The 18191-nt window shown below is 37.3% G+C and overlaps 1 pseudogene; it reads right to left on the bottom strand.

The window, feature by feature from the left end:
* Positions 1–5210: 5210 nt before the first annotated feature.
* On the bottom strand, positions 5211–17592 carry LOC119624782 (asparagine synthetase [glutamine-hydrolyzing]-like; annotated as a pseudogene).
* Between the last annotated feature and the right edge of the window lie 599 nt (positions 17593–18191).

Raw genomic sequence — 18191 nt, 5'->3', positions numbered from 1 at the left:
TATGAATTAGTTTATTGGTATCAATTTATTGACTAGGTGGGACCTGAAATCGGGTAAAAACTCACAGGGATCAAAATCACATCTAAGTCACAGAAGAGCTAAATTGCACCACGGATGCATACATATACATGCTCATGACAACTTTAAAAAATTAAAATAGTATCTTATGCTTAAATTTATAGATGTGCTAAATAACTTATGAGCTACCTATAAAGCAGACCATATACTCCCATTAACAAGACAGAAAAAATATGGAATTATAGTTTTTCAAAGTACATAATTATATTCTATAGTCTATCCCTTGGAAAGGTAACACAGAGTAGGGGTTAAGCATAAGGTGTCGAAAACCCTGAACCTGGGATCCAATATTCCACTTCTATTATGTGTTAGCCATGCAATGTAACACCTCTGTATTTTGCCTTCCTCATCCACAAAACATGAATGAGCTCAAAGAAACAAACTTCACAAGCCTGTTGTGAAGACTGATTACAGCTTTTAGAACAGTCCTTGGCGCTCAGGAAGGATAACCAATTAATGTTAACATTTACTCTGTATAACCAAAATTATAATGGTATGAGCCAAATTGGCTTTATTGCTAGAAATCAGCCTTTCCCCTTCAAACTGTTCCATTTCTCACCCATGATCAGATACTGATTCCCCCATTTCTTTCATTCTGCCTCCTTCTGCCAACACACTGATGTCATGGCTGCTGCTGACCCCTGAAGGTCAATATTCTGCTGGAGTTGGAGGCCCTCAAATGACTGACTGCATGATGTCAAAATTGCTCCTGAGTAGGGCTTTCTATATTTCTTCTGTTTTATTCTTTTTGAATATGTTTTGTTGTTGCCGCAGTTATTCTACTCCTGCTGAATTATATATTGGACAGACGGGGAGCAGATCACTTTTTTTTTTTTTTTTTTTTTTTAGTTTATGAAGTGCCATCTCCAGCCCTGAAATAGACTTCCACGTAAGTACATCACCCAGAGATCCTAAACTCTGGGCTTGGAGCCCTTGCACAATGGAATTCCCCAGTTGTCACCCTCAAAAAGGGGTGAATGTATTTCTTGCATAGGAGAGTGAATTCAATATTTTGTTACTGAAGAGCAGATTTGAGGAGTCACTAGTGCTGTTTTCCAGATATTTTATTTTCCTTTCTGGTATATGCTCCCTTGAAGTTAAGTGTGGCGACATGACTTACATGTAATGTAAACAAAAGTGATGTGTCACTTCAGAGTGGATGCTTTAAGTTTCAGTAAATAATTCACCACATGGCCGGGCGCGGTGGCTCACGCCTGTAATCCCAGCACTTTGGGAAGACAAGGCGGGCGGATCACAAGGTCAGGAGATCGAGACCACAGTGAAACCCTGTCTCTACTAAAAATACAAAAAATTAGCTGGGCGTGGTGGCGGGCATGTGTAGTCCCAGCTACTCAGGAGGCTGAGGCAGGAGAATGGCGCAAACCCGGGAGGCGGAGGTTGCAGTGAGCCGAGATGGCGCCACTGCACTCCAGCCTAGGCGACAAAGCAAGACTCGGTCTCAAAAAATAAAAAAATAAAAAAAAATAAAAAAATAATAAAAATCCACTATTTTCTCCATCCCCTGCCTTGCTGATGGTGGAATGATGTCAAGGTTGTGCCTCCATCAGTCTGGGTTCTAGAGTACTTAAAACCCCCTCAACAATGTGCAGAGCCCCCGGTAGGCCAAGGTGGACATACAGTTTGAGCAAAACAAACAAACAAACAAACAAACAAACAAAAAACCACAAAACCCTTTTGTGGTAATGCACTGAAATTTGGGGATTGTTTTCTCAGTTCACCTAGTCTATGCCATTACAGAAAATGATTAGCCTCACTGCCATCCCTGGGAGATTCCCTGAACTCCCTGTTCTTGCTCCCAATAAAAGCCCTTTCCCTTAGTCTCCCGATTCACACCAGAGACCCAGGCTATAGTTTCAGGCTGACATTGCAAGACAATATTTAAAAAAGAACAACTCAAATGTTCTGCAGTCAACCAACCTGGCTAATTTGAGGTTCCACCACTTAGTAATTAGCCAAGTGACTGAGCAATGTGTTTAATATGTGCAAAATGGGGTTAACAGTGTTTACGTGTTCCAGTTACTATGCCTGTGTAAGAAACCACAAAACTTAATGGTGTCAAACAAGCTTTTATTATGCTCACAGATTTGTGAATGAAGAACTTGGGCAGAGCACAGAGCAAGGATGGCTCATCTCTCCTTCCCATGTGTGGGCTCCTGGTAGAAGACTCAAATATTAGAAGTTGGAGTCATCTGGAGGCTCACTCCCTCACACAGCTGGCAGATGTTGGTAGCTGTTGTTGGCTGTCGACTGAGCCCTTTGATAGGGCAGTCAGCCCTATCACATGTACAGCCTCTCCAAGTGGTCTGGGCTTCCTTATAATATACATCAAAAGAGAGAAAGCAGAAGCCAGATCACCTTTTGTGACATGGTTTCAGAAGTCACACAGCATCACATCCCCTGGATTCTACTACAAGGCAATTGCAAAATCCTGCCCAGGGTCAAGAAGAGAGGAAATAGCCTGCTTCTTCAGAGGGGTAGCCAGGCTCTGGGAGAGTACATGGCACCAGGAAACTGCTATAGCCACTTTTAGAAAAGAAAATCTGCCACACTTCCTAAGATTAGAATGAGCTAAAATATAAAAGTACTTAGAAAAGCTGCCAAGTATGTGCTTGGTATTGATTTTTCCACTGCACAGTCTAGAAACACACATAACTGCCTCCCTGCGCAACTTCCACTCTGCTTCTTCATAGCCAGACTTTCCCTTCCTAGGGACCTACTCTGAGGATCCTTTATCACGGATTCTAGACCAAACTAAGGTAATTCCAAGATGGGAAGCATTCAGGAGCATGCTCTGACTCTTTAGCCTCAAGGTGTTCATACCACAGTCTAATTCAAGCAAAATTTCCCACAAAGTATAATCCTTTGGAGGCTGGGCTATGACAGGCTTAGGATTCTTTCCTTTTTATATTTTTCTTGTAAAGGACTTAAGAAGCTTTCAGGCCTTATGTTAACCAAGATAATCTACCTACACATTTACAATTGTCCCTTTATAGCAAGAGATCTTCAAGAAAACATTAACACTTTAAAAGTAGATTTTAAGTGGATTTTACTTTTTATATTTTTTTAAATAGAAGTGTATCATTCTGTCAAACTATATGGTACCTTTCAGCAGATTTTAAGAGAAAGTGAAATGAACCTCCAAAGGGCAGGTCATTCATGACAGTGCTCATATCAGACTGAAATGGCAGAATGACATCAGCTAAAAATATTTTAGTATATGCTTAAAAGCAATGGACTACTGGTTGTTAGAGATGCTGTATAGATTATTGCCTCCTTGGGCACTAAATTACCAATATCCAGGAAAACTGACTTGGCCAATAAGTGAGCTATTAAGTCATGTGTACAACAACCCAAGGACCACCATTACTTCAAACCTTCTACAATTTAAATTGCAAAAGAAGAGAAAAAGCTATCTTTATTCTTTGTGCCAAGAACCTTCTGTAAATCTTGTGTGTGGTTTGAAACCCAGGAAGTTGCTGCCATTATAATTGACCTATAGTTTGCTGCTATGAAATTGCCTTAACTAAGTATCTTTACTGTGAAATTTCTGGTGATAATTAAATATGCCAGATCTCAGTCACTAAAGTTAAAAATCTAGAGCCAAACTCCACTCCCTGGAAAACTGGCAGTTTGGGATTTATGTTAATCTTGTCATGTACACTGTACAATCATTATCAACAAAACTTCCCAAGTATTTTCGATGTCATTTAGCTTGGCTGTCTGAGGCTCTACCAGAAATAAATATGCCTAGAATCAAATCAAATCTTTCTAGGTTTTGGCAATTTAAGGACCCACAAACACAAGATAATCATTAAAAGTCATCTACTAGGGCTGGGTATGGTGGCTAACACCTGTAATCCCAGCACTTTGGGAGGACAAGGTGGGTGGATTACTTGAGGCCAGGAATTGGAGACCAACATGGCAAAACCCCATCTCTACTAAATACACAAAAATTAGCCAGGCACATTGGCATCTGCCTATAATCCCAGCTACTTGGGAGGCTGAGGCACAAGAATTGCTTGAACCCAGGAGGTGGAGGTTACAGTGAGCCGAGATAGTGCCACTGCACTCCAGCCTGGATGACAGAGCAAGACTGTGTAAAACAAACAACCAAACAAACAAAGAAAATCATCTAATATTAATGACATTTCCTCAGTTTCTTAGAGTTATTCTTAAATTGTAGATAAAGGCCTAGCCTACAGCTAGCCTAAAATATGTCCTTCTTCCAACTTTATCTGTACACCAGCAGTTCCCTTTCCAAAATTTTTTGAGAACTAAATTCACCTTTATATTTCAAAATGTTGTCCTTAAACAACCAATAAGCATTCAAATGAAAATCGTTTACCTGTTCTTTGAATGTGTTATTATACTTTCTCTTTCAAGTAGGTCTAGACTTTTATCAGAAATGCTTAGTTAGCTTGGTTGTTCCTCTAGAACAGTCATCAACAAACTGCAACCCATGGAACATAATTGGCCCACCATTAGCTTTTATAAGTAACTTTTAATAGAACACAGCCATGCTCATTTGTTTGCATATTGTCTATGTAACTGCTTTTGCACTATAATGGCAGAGCTGAACGTTCCAAAAGAGGTCCACAAAGCCTAAAATATTTACTCTCTGACTCTTTATTAAAAAAGAAAAGCCTGACCCCTGCTCCAGGACAAGTCTCCAGAAGCGACTTTGGCTCAACATAAAAGAGAAAAAAATGAACTACTATCTTGCAAAATAGAGTTGTCATGAATTCCTATAGAAGACTCAAGTCTTGAGTCTGCCTAGGCAGCTGTTAGGAATGCAGGCAGAACAAAAATAGTGTAGTCCTTTGATGACTAAGATGAGGCAAAGACTGGAAGGAAGCCATGTGAGCACAAGACACAAATGTCATCTAAAGCAGCTTTGCCAGGAGAATGCTGTGAGTTCTTGTGGACATCAGAGCATTTTTCCTTTTCCTAGATTACCCTCCACTTTACTGTGATACAGCAAAAAATTTCTAGTTACCTCTTATGAAGAGACTATATGAACATAAATGACTATAGCAATGTTTTAGATTTAGGACTTTTATTTTTTTCAGACCCAAGTTAGCCTGTATTGACTCTCATTGTTCCCCTATCTACCCATAGTCCCCCTACAACAAGAATAAATATATGCTTTCACATTACAGCATAAAGAGCACCTAAGCTTTGGCAGCTGACTTGTAGTGGGTCAGTGTGCGGGCAGAAGGGTCAGTGGCATTGATCCACTTGGGCATCCAGTAATGACTCAGCCAGTTAGCCTGGCCTGGTTAATGGCATTCAAAGATTTGATAGTAGTAATATCCTCCTTTGGTTTTAGGAATATTGAAGGGAAATTTCTGGGCTGCACTTGCCATAATTGCATCATCAACCTGTAAGAATAAGCATATAAGAGCAAAACAGTTTTTTAAAATGGCATGGAAATACTTACATTTACTCTGGTTTCACAAAACAGAAAACATTAAGATAAGACATGACTGTAAATTGCGTGAGACCCTTTGAATCACCCATCACTTAGAAAATGTTAAAGTATTCATAATATGCATAGCTGCAGTGACTTTTAGAGAACATTCATGTGCAAATTTTTAATTCTTGGTGGCTCTGTTTTAGTCATTTGCGCCTAACAAGATCTGGCACCCAGCGGGTGCCCAAAAATGTGTTAAATGATGGTCAGTGATGGTTAGTAGTAAGTCTCTTCTCTCTTTCAATTCTAGATGGTACTTTATAATCCTTCATACTACTTAATTATTATATAATTCTCATAAAAGAGATAATTGTTTACAGAGACAATGAATCTCTCTTACAGGGACAAAGCATTCAAACTAAATACAAAATGAATAGCAATGACAGCTCTGCATCCAAAGTCCTATTCCTGAAAATGTTTTTAAAGTAATTATACCTGATGTTCAACGTATTCCTATAAAATCATAAACCAGGAATTCTTAACTAAAGTTATTCCATCACTGAAGGCTTTTTTTGATCACCAGAGAATCTCTTTGAGTATCAGATTGGAGTCCTCAAATGTCTCTCTAAGGAGATGTTTTTCTATCACATTCTGACAAGAAAAAAAAGGAGCACCAGTAAAAGTTACAAACATAATCTGATGGCAATGAACAGTTTTATCTTGAGTTGATTTACCTGCCTTTGGAATTCTCATTTCTGGTGTCAGAGACAAGTAATCAGAAGAAAATTGATGATCTAGAAATGGGACTCTCAGTTCAAGGTTTAAAGGAGAAAAGAAGAAAATCTAAATTAAATTGGGTGTGTAGTGCCCAACAGTTTAGGTTCTGATTCAGTTTTCCATCAGTTCAACCAGATCCTAAGAAATGTTAAGGTTATACAGTCACAAGCCTCTGAATGACTGCCCTGCACTAACGAATGAATATAAAAAAATCTTCATTTAAAATAATATATGTATCATGTCATCTAAGGAGTAAAACTAACTGCTTGAGACTGTTATTTTTACTTTCCTTTTTTAGGAATAGTTAAATGCATATTTCAAAAAGCAGAAAAAGTTACAAATCCTGAGTGACCCAATCGTTAAGAAGATACCTTGATTGGACCTTTCTAAATCAATGTTTTCTAGGTGAGACCATCTCTTCTAACAATTGTGATGATAACCACTGGTTAACAACTCACATACAATATGGAATATAAACCAGTGTTCCACTATATTTCATCAAATGCCATGTCACCGGTTTCCTGAAGCCTAGTGACTCTAGTTAAGACAAGCAGATGGGATAATAACCAGGTTCAGTTCATTCCCCAAACCCATATTTAATTATATTCTAATCTAAGTGTGATTCAGCAGAGATAACTAAAACATTTCATGTCAGTTGTTTATCCTATACAGTAAGTCTTCAGTTCCTCAACATAACTTTAGAAAACCAGAAATGATACCAAAGAAACCTGGTTCTTTATAATGTGGTCAAACCCCTTGCATCTTCACTACCCTATCCCCTCAGGGTCACTACAGTATCAAATAGGCATGGTGGGCACTCAATACTTGTCACGTGATGTTTACAATCTTTACTTCTCTTTAAAACACTTAACAATAGCTGTAGCAGTCTTCCCTCTTCCTCTTGGTTGTTCAGAGATGAACAGAATGTTGTTAACTTTTAAGATGAAAACTCTACCTCAAACAACCTATGGAAGAAGACTTCTCCCCATATACCACAACAACACTTTGAAATGTGGCCTAATCCTTTTGGGACTAAGTTAAGAAACAGCTTCATTTTCTCTATAAAAGTCACACTTTGTAACATATAGCTAACTGTATGTAACATATAGCCAATCAGCTATTGGTCTTTTTATTTTTTCAGGGTATTGGGCTTTTTTGTTTGTTTGTTTATTCGTTTTTTTGTTTTGCAATAATTTCTTAAAATGCTACCCGTGAGCAGCAGTAGTTCCATCTGCGTGGAGAACATCAAACAAAGAGTTCCCTCAGAAGCCTCTCACTCTCTTCCTCAGCTCTTTCAGGAGAAGGAGCCTATTTCACAAACAAACAAAAACACCAAGAGTTTTGCTTTTGGCACACAAAGCAGTTGTTATTTCTCCCTCTCCAATCCTAAAGGTGGCTAAGACAAAAAGATAAACAAATTTAGAGGAGGAAATAACTGAACAGAAGAAAGAAATACTTTATAAAACATACCTTCCTTCCCACCAAAATGCTAGTATTAGAATAAAATGAATATGCTGGGCAACGGTCATAATTCCACAGGGGCCTAAGAAACAGCAGAAAGGTGATTCTCAAGTTTAACTAGTTTTATTTATTTATTTTTAACTTTTTTTTTTTTTTTTTTGAGACAGAGTCTTTCTCTGTCAACCATGCAGCACTGCAGTGGTGCAGTCACGGCTCACTGCAGCCTTGACCTCCTGAGTTCGGGTGATCCTCCTACCTCAGCCACCTGAGTAGCTGGGAGTATAAGCATGAGCCACCATACCCGGCTATAAGTATTTTTAAAGAATAAAAATTATCTGATACTATTAAAATTTCTTTCTTCCCCAAGAGATAGAAAACAAACTCTATCAGATTCCCTTTTGTAACCTCATAAGAGACTCAAAAATATTACTGTCATACCGAAAGATGATAGAAAATAGTCAAATAATTCATACTTTTCTTAATATAGCATGAATATCCCTCCACTTCAGAGTGCTTACATTGTGAAAATATATGTAACCCCAAATAAGCCCATCTGACCCCTCTCCAGAGAAGATCAGCACGCTATCTGTGTTCTTTAGAATATACTTGGAAATTAAAAACATGCCTTAAATGAGAGACAGACATTAACTTTAATGTCAACATAACCTTCCACCAAAAATGCCTTTGATTTGATTTTTGGAAATAATTGAAAGCTTTACTACTATACTGGACTTCATATTAATGTAAAGTAGTTTCTACAATAATGACCTTATATTTACAAGCAATTTATATGTACTTAATCAAAAAGTACTACTGTAAAATAACCCAGAATCATTCTGTCATTTTATAAACAGGTTTTAAAATTCTAATGTTTGTAGACCAAGAATGTCTGCCTCAAAACTTTGTTGAACAACAACTCAAATACCTAAAAATCTTGCCTTTCCTAGTGGCATTACGACACAAAAACAAGAATAAGCATTTTGGTGGTTTAGTGTTAATTTTGTTAGGTGTTTTCCCCCTGCCACTCCCCATTCACCAGATTTCACACAGAGTTGAGGAGGCTATATAAGTTATTAAACCTGCCTCCTTGGTTCTGCACCACATCCCTCTAAACCAATGTCTCTTCTCAACCTTGTTTTTATTATCAACTCAGCTAGTGAGCCTTTTTAGATATTTATTTTCCTAACCCCATGCCAGCCCCGTGAAATTCCAATATCAGAGCTATACTGTCTATCTGGTTATTTATTGTGATGCTTTGGAGGGCCATAAACCATTGTAATACCTAAGATATTTTTGCCCTCCAAGGCAAGTGTCTCAAGAGAGGCAGTAGCATATAAAGGCTCAATAACATTGGATCAGTCTGATTTGGGGTATACTTCCAATCTTGGTAGATATATTATCTACAAGATAAAATTAGTATTGTTTGCAGAGCAATGATAGCTAGTGACTGGTAAGTTGTGTGATGGAATATTTACCAAATTATATCTAAAATGAATATTTCTTATCAAAAATGCATTACCAAATAGACCTATTTTCTCACTGTATACTGACTGTACCCCTGGAAACTATAAGAAAAATGGGAGGTAGAGGGCAGAAAATATGTATCTACTCCCTGGGAAAACACCAACAGTGACACCAAAACTGTGGAGGTTGAACTATATATTTATTGTTCCCTTCACTCCAAAAGAGATTCAGAAAATTCTTAAGTGGTCTTAAATGATCAGTAACATAGGGATTTAATTTGCATTCATCTTTAAATAACATTTTTAAACTATTGCTTGAAATGATTTTTTTAAACCTTACATTTTTTCAGTATTAAAAAAATGTTTTATTTAATAACATCATAACACCTTACATACTGAAGCATGAACTATTGTAATGTCATAGGTTTCTAAGGAAAATATGACTTCATCCAGAGCCTGAATGCCTTCCTCAGAGTTAAAGAGGACTTCATGATGTTCATTTCCAATATGATTTGCCACCTTATTATATAAAGAAATACCCATCTACTTGTTAAAGAAAATAACTTCCCTTTAAAATCAAACATGACAGGAGTTCACAAAGCTTTATGAATTAACAGCGGTGAAAACTAAACAAGGGAAAGGGGAAAAAATGATTTTATAGGCCACCACATACAAGCCCCATCTAGGCCTGTTCCCTCACCTGCTTCAACTCTACCACCAGGAAGTCTCCCCTCAGCTCCTCTGGGGCCGAGGCTTCAACCTTTCTCCCAGTCGGCACTTCCCACCTCACCTATTTTACCTAACCCACCTCATCTCTCTCTAGTCCAACCTGGTCCCATGCTAACCTTGGTCTTTCTGAAATGCCGACTTTTATATCCAGAATGTTATTCCTATATAGAATGGCTCCTCCCCTCATTCTACTTTCCTTGGCTATTTTGGATTCTCTCAGCATTGATCACCTTGCATTGAGAGTCCTCTCTAGCTCCTTCTCATCCATGCTACGAAAGTTCTCCATAGTGGGAACTAGGTCTCCTGCTCACTGAATATGGACAAGCTGCCCTCTGCCCATGGTACTCCAAATACAGCACTTTAAAAAATAACAATAACCGCTAACACTCAGTAAGTAGTTACTACATGCTAAGTTCTACCATACTTACTTTACATGGATTATGTCATTTCACCTTAAAACTACCTGATAGTAGACACTATTATTTTTGTCACATAAATGAGTAGAACTAGGACTTCAGACTACAAGTCACGCTCCAAAATTTGCAGTCTTCACCATGATACCATGCCTGTATGTTCTTTTTTAAGAAACAAAAACCAAACGAAAAAATGAGAGACCTCTTTACTGAATTTTTCAACATGGGGTGTTGCTATGTTGCCCAGACTGGACTTGAACTCCTGAGCTCAGACCTCCCACCACAGCCTCCCACCACAGCCTCCCAAGTATCGGGGACTATAGGTGCATGCCGCTGCACCTGACTTATGCCTTTACTTTATTATTATTATTATTATTTATTTTTTGAGACAGAGTCTTGCATGTTGCCCAGGCTGGAGTGCAGTGGCGTGATCTCAGCTCATTGCAAGCTCTGTCTCCTGGGTTCATGCCATTCTCCTGCCTCAGCCTCTGGAGTACCTAGGACCATAGGTGCCCGCCACCACACCTGGCTAATTTTTTGTATTTTTAGTAGAGATGGGATTTCACCATGTTAGTCAGGAGGGTCTCGATCTCCTGACCTCATGATCTGCCTGCCTCAGGCTCCCAAAGTGCTGGGATTGTAGGTATGAGCCACTGCTCCTGGCCGACCTTCCTTCCTTCCTTCCTTCCTTCCTTCCTTCCTTCCTTCCTTCCTTCCTTCCTTCCTTCCTTCCTTCCTCTTTCTTTCTCTCTTTTTCTTTCTTTCTTTCTTTCTTTCTTTCTTTCTTTCTTTCTTTCTTTCTTTCTTTCTTTCTTTCTTTCTTTCTTTCTTTCTTTCTTTCTTTCTTTCTTTCTTTCTTCTTTCTCTCTTTCTCTCTTCTTTCTTTCTTTCTTTCTTTCTTTCTTTCTTTCTTTCTTTCTTTCTTTCTTTCTTTCTTTCTTTCTTTCTTTCTTTTTCTTTCTTCTTTCTTTCTTTCTTTTCTGTTTTTGTTTTTTTTTTTTTTTGACACAAGGTCTCACTCTGTCATCCAGGCTCCCACAAAACCAAGACTACAGGCATGCGCCACTAAACCTGGCTAATTTTTGTGTTTTTTTTGTAGAGATGGAGTTTCACTACATTGCTCTCATGCTGGTTTCAAACTCCTGACCTCAAGCAATCCACCTCCCTCGGCCTCCTAAAGTGCTGGGATTACAGGTGTAGGTCACCGCATCCAGACACCTTTACTTTCAAAAAAGCATAATTATCATCATAGAGTCTTTGTGAGAATTGTATGGGTCATAATAGATAAAGGTACACAGAAGACAGTGTACAACACAGTGAATATTCAACAGCCATTTCCTTCCATTTTAATACATTTAATTTAAAACTGCTGCCCCAGTCAATACCATAGCAGAAGCAGAGTTATCCATTATTGACTCCATTTTCATTGTAATAACAAGTCTAACTACACAAGGGACAGAGACAGCACCTTACCTTTCTAGCAGCCAGTAAATCAGGGCTGTCTTCCATGCCAACTGCAAATGTCTGGAGAGGATACTGTACTTGGGCCTCTTTCAGCTGCTTCAACAGGGTGGCAGCAACAAGGTGGAGTCCAAGCCCCCTACATGCAAAAGAGGAAGTGGAAGAGTCCCAGTTATGTGCCTTGCATAAGACAGGGACAGAGGATGTACATTCCTGATAAACACCAAGATGACAGCACCTAACATCACATCACCATGATCTTTGGCACAAACATCAATGTTTTATTGTAAGTTGTAACAGACTACCTACATGGAATACTAGTGATTTACAATTTGAGATTGTCAACCCAGCCAGTAACCTGTGTAGCACTGAATTCAAATACCAGAAAAAGTACACATATTCCCTCAACAGTGAGCAGAGCTCAAGTGAGCTACACAGCCGTGGTAAGGAATAGGGAGTAATTAAAAGGTTTTAAGCAGGCAGTACTATAATCAGATGAGTTTTTGACAGGTTATTCTAAAAGCACTGAGAAAGGAAAATTGTTGCAATATTCCAGATAAGATCATTTGGTCTGGAAAAGGGCAGTGTTAAGGATATAAAAAAGAACAATCAAGGAATTTCAGAGGGTAAACTGGATGTGATTACAGTTCCATATCAAGTGATCATCAGACTCAAAGAAGGCACAGAGAGAAAGAGGCAGCTTTTCCCCAGTGTTCTCTTTGCCAGGCTTGCCTAGGAGTCCTGGCAACTGACATATATATGTGTGTGCTTGTATATATATATACACATATATGTATGTGCATATATACACATATGTGTGTGTATATATATACGCGCGTGTGTGTGTGTGTGTATATTTGTTCTTTGTCATCTGATCACCTAGAAATGCCTGAAAATAAACCTGTTCCGGTATTAGTACAAACACTATGACTAGTGTACTAAGGACCCCTTTAGTTGATCTCATTATCTATGCTTCAACCAATATTAAATCTGAAAATTAAATGAGAAAGGATTTAAAGAGTGGCAAAAACAGGCAGGGAGAGAGATTTTAGGATGTTACTGCTGTGTAGGTAAGGGATAAAAAATAAATGTCTTCCTCAAGTTTACCATCCAAAAGTGCTATACATGATTTGCAAGTATTTTCTTCCATCTTATGGGTTGCCTTTTCACTTTCTTGTGTCCTTTGAAGTGCAAAAATGTTTAATTTTGATGAAGTCCAATTCATCAGTTTTTATTATTGTTGCTCGTCTTGTATTTAAGAAAGCTTTGCCAAATCCAAGGTCATGACAATTTACTCTTATGTTTGCTTCTCAGGATTTATAGTTTTAGCCCTTACATTTATGTAGATTAGCTCAAAATGGATCCATTTGATCCATTTTTTTGTATCCATAGTTTTTGTATATGGTGTTTCATGAACGTCCAACTCCAGGTTTTGCATATGTTTACATATCTAGTTGTCTCTGTGCCAGTTTTTGAACTTCTTTCTCCACTGAATATATATATATATGATCAACGGATTTTTGACAAGGGAGCCAAGATTATATACGTATATGTGTGTGTGTGTGTGTGTATGATCAACTGTTAGCTTATTTTAAATATATAATATATATTATACATATTATATGTATTAAAAATACATATATTCATATCTGACTCTCAATTCTATCCCACTGGTCTATACATCTATCCTGCCAGTATTATAATGTCCTTATTACCATTGTCTTGTAGTAAGTTTTAAAGTCACTAAGTATGAGTTCTCCTACTTCGTTCCTCATTTTCAAAAGATTATTTTGTCTATTCTTAGTCCCTTGCAATGCCATATGAATTTGAGAGTCAGCTTGTTGATTTTACAAAGAACTCATCTGGGATTCTGATAGGGGTGAGGTTAAATCTGCAGATGAGTTTAGGGAGAACTGCCATCTTAACATGTTAAGCCTTCGATCCATGATCATGGGATACTTCTCCATTTATTTCGATCTTTCATTTCTTTCAACAATGTTTTATAGTTTTCAGAGTACAAGTTTTACACTTCTTAAATTTATTTCTAAGTATTTTATTCTTTTTGATGCTATGACAAACGAAGTTGCTTTCTTAATTTCATTTTCAGATTGCTCATTATAAGTATTTAGTACTCTGTTAAAGTGTGTCAAATACCATTGATTTTGTATATTGATCTTGTATCCTGAAACCCTGATGAACAAAAGGGATTTGTACCTAGAATACATAAAGAACTATTACAACTCAGTAATAAAAAGGCAAAATAACCCAATTAGAGATGGATAATTCAAGAATGGATAAACAAACTGCAGTACATGCAAACAAATGGAATATCATTCAGCAATTTAAAGAATGAGCTATCAAGCCACAAAAAAACATAGAAGAACCCTAAGTGTATACTGCTAGGTGAAAGAAGCCAGTCTGAAAAGGTGACAAACTATATGATTACACTATTATATGACGTTCTGGGAAGGCAAAATTAGAAAAGTAACAAGATTAATAATGACTGGGGGTTTAGGAGGAAGAGGAGGGAGAGGAATGAATCAGTGGAGCACAGGAGATTTTTAGGGTAATGAAACTTCTACATAATACTGTAGTGGTGGACACATGACATTATACATTTGTCAAATCCAAAAATCTATAAAACACAAAGAGTGAACCCTAATGTAAACTATGAACTTCAGTTAATATATAAGTATCAGTTTATCAGATCTAATAAATGTAGCACACTAATGCAAAATGTTAAGAGTTAGGAAAACTGGGCAGGGGCACTGTAGGGGGAGCATGCGTGAACTCTCTGAACTTTCTATCAATTGTTTTTAAACATCTCTAAAAAAATAAAGTCTATTATGATTTTAAAATAAAATGATCCCTAGCAGGAAAAAAAAATGGCAAAGGATCTGAATAAATATTTCTCCGAAGAAGAAATACAAATGGCGAATTAACATGAGGTAAGATGCTGGACATTATTGTAAACAGGAAAATACAAATCAAAACCACAATGAGCTACCACTTCACATACACTAGAATGGCTAGAATTAAAAAGTGACCCAGTAAGTGTTTGTGAAGATGTGGAGAAACTGAAATTTTAATACACTTCTGGAGGGAATAAAAGTAATGCAGCCATTTCAAAAAGTAGTTTGACAGTTCCTCAATTAAACATACTTATCATGTGTCCCAGCAATTCTACTCCTAGATATACACCCAAGAGAAATGCCTACACAAAACTCGTACACCAATGTTTATAGTAGCATTATTTGTAATAGCCAAAAGGGGTATACAATGTCCTAAATGTCCATCAACTGACAAGTGGATAAACAAAATCCAGTGTATCCATGCAACAGAGTATCATTTGGCCATAAAAAGTAAGTAGTGATACATGTCACAGCATAGACAAATCTTGAAAGCATTATGCCAAGTGAAAGAATCCAGTCACAAAAGCCCATAAGATATATAATCCGATTTATATGAAACATACAAAATTGGAAATACAGAGGCAGAAAGATTGGTGATTGCCAGGGTTACAACTTCAGGGGTGCAGATGATGGATATGGAGAGGTGGAATTGAAAGCTAAAGGGCACAGAAGTTAGGGAATTGTGGTGTGTGCCTATACTCCTAGCTACCAGGGAGGCTGAGGTGGGAGGATCACTTGAGCACAGGAGTTCAAGGCTGCACTAAGCTATGATCACATCACTGCACTCCAGCCTAGGCTGGGTGACTGAGCAAGACCTCATCTCTTAAAGAAATAAAAAATAAAAAAAATAAAAAATCTGATTGATCCTGCCAGTAAAAAATAAGATAAAGAGCATAGGATTTGGTGGAAAAACAATTCTAAAATTGATTGGAGTGTTGGTTACCAACATCTGTGAATATACTAAAGTCCACTGAACTGTATACTTCAAGTAGGGCAATTACATGGTATGTGAATTACCAATAAAGCAATTTTAGAAATCCTAATATTTGCTGTGCTATAACTGCAGCAAACAATCTCAGTGCAATAATTGCAGAGCCAACCCTACCATTACAGTATGGCACAGGAAAACTTAAAACTGCACTTAGGATCAAGCTAGATGCAGAGCATATTCACGCAGCAAAAAACAAATGACTACACTGAAGACTCATCCTTCAAGGATTACAGAATTGAAATGCTGAAAAGGAGAGTACAACTCCTCTGTTTTTTTAAAAAAAGGTAAGAACTCAACTAAATTAGTCACGTGTAAAATTCTGAATTGCTCTCTAAGAGATTTTCAAATGTGATTTAAAAGAAAACACACAACTAAGACAATAATGAAAATCTATAGAAAAATTATTATTACCTTTAGCTTCTGAACATACAGCCAAAAATCCATCTTCTGTCATTGCTTTAAAGAGAGGCCTGAATCCTTATGTATCTCTGCCCAGGAACACTTTCTTACTGGCAGTATCCAGTAAAACAAATGCAAACACACCATCCAACATACAAATTGTTTGCTCAATTCCTCCTTTGCCATAAAGATGAAGGATTATCTCACCATCCACTTTGGTCTGATATTCAAATTCAAAATGTTGTTGAACCTTAGGAAGCAATAGCAAAACCAAAATGTTAGACTCCTTGTGCATTCATTAATAATTTTTTTTATTGCAAAGTTGCTTCAGTATTTCTGAGCTCTATAATCATTTCATTCACTTTGGTGATTTAGAAGAATCATAGCATTATCAAACTAGGGTTTGCTTCAACTCCTAATTCTGCAAATTCTGTTCAACATAAAGCTGAATCCATGAAAATTTTAGTTGCAGTCTGATAAACAGAATATAATGGGAAGTACCAGAACCTGTAACCTGAAAATGTAACTTGTGGAAGAATGGAAATGCATATTATATACATACTATGCATATAATACATATATATTTATGTATATGCAGATTGAGTATCCTTTATCTGAAATGTTTGGAACCAGAAGTGTTTTGGGTTTTGGATTATTATTATTATTTTTTGATTTTGGAATATTTGTATATATGTGAGATATCTTGGGGATGAGACCCAAGTCTAAACATGAAATTCATTTATGTTTCATATATTCTATACACATAGCCTAAAGGTAATTTTATATAATATTTCAAGTAATTTTGTGCATGAAACAAAGTTTGTGTACATGGAACCATCAGAAAGCAAAGGCATCACTATCTCAGCTACCATGTGGGAAATCTGTGACTGTTTGACATCTTTGACCATCATTCCTGACTCTGAATTTATATGCTGGTGATAAGCAATCATTTTCATACACTTATTCACACCTAAGTAAAAAATATGACATACCATTAATGCAACAAAAAATAATAAGCAACATAGTAGCATCACCAGAATACCTGCATCAGCTGTTAAACAGCTGTACAAACTATGACAGGCTTTCGGACTCCACCTACAATGCTGTGTTTTTTTAATTAAAAGGTTACTGTACATTGTGTTTTTTTTCTTTTTTTAGGTGAGAAGAAATATCAGAAGAGTTGAGTGACTAGGAGGCAGGTCCTCTGAGGTTGAGGATGCATACTGCCACATGGCTTTTTAAAATGTTTCTCTGGAGTCATCTGCCTCATTAACAATGGTTTTTGTCTTGGAAGTCTCTCTTTGATTTTATAAACTGATATGACCTCTTGTTCTGTTATGAATGCAGGTAGCCCTAGTCCTTCAATATCTCTATCACACATTTTCACCATGTCATCTACACCTTTAAACTACCGTCCAATTTCTCCAACAGCTTGACTTTCTGTGTTATAACTGTTTCTACTTTTCCTTATCATTGCTGCTCATATGGATATCTACAGGCCTTGTTGACATTTTCAGTATCTTAACATCACAGAGCAGAGAATAAACAAAAATACACAATGGGTAATGTACATAGGTTCTATCTGTGGGGATCCTGCCATTGGCGTGTCCAGCTTGCACATGTGCCATTCTATTACTCTTTGTGGGTGTGCTTTCATGGGGAAATCTGAGCATGTATAGAAAAGTTATACTGCAGCTGAAGGGTGTGAGAGGGTCTTTTTTCCATAGAGAATGCCAAATAAACTGTTGTACACCTGCATTTTGACTGTGACATCAAAATGCACATGTAGTGTCATGTCAGTGCTCAAAAAGTTTCAGAGTTTGGAGCATTTCAAATTTCAGATTTTCAGATTAGTGATGCTCAACCCCTAAATTTAAGATAATAAGTTGCCTGGTTGCCATGACACTTAAAAACGTGTCTTCTGCAACTGTAAACTTTTGGTTTGAGAAAATAGTATTGACTAAGAAGTTTCTCCAGTTCAGCTTCAAAGACCTAGCTATAAAAATGTAAAGCAAAGGGACAAACATCATTTGGCGTCATTCCCTGAAAAATAAATAGCTCTGTCACAATAAC

The sequence above is a fragment of the Chlorocebus sabaeus genome, chromosome 8 (assembly GCF_047675955.1).
Source record: "Chlorocebus sabaeus isolate Y175 chromosome 8, mChlSab1.0.hap1, whole genome shotgun sequence".
In the NCBI taxonomy this organism is placed as follows: Eukaryota; Metazoa; Chordata; class Mammalia; order Primates; family Cercopithecidae; genus Chlorocebus; species Chlorocebus sabaeus.
The sequence above is the reverse complement of the archived record's forward strand: the minus strand, read 5'-3'. Positions and strand labels throughout refer to the sequence as shown.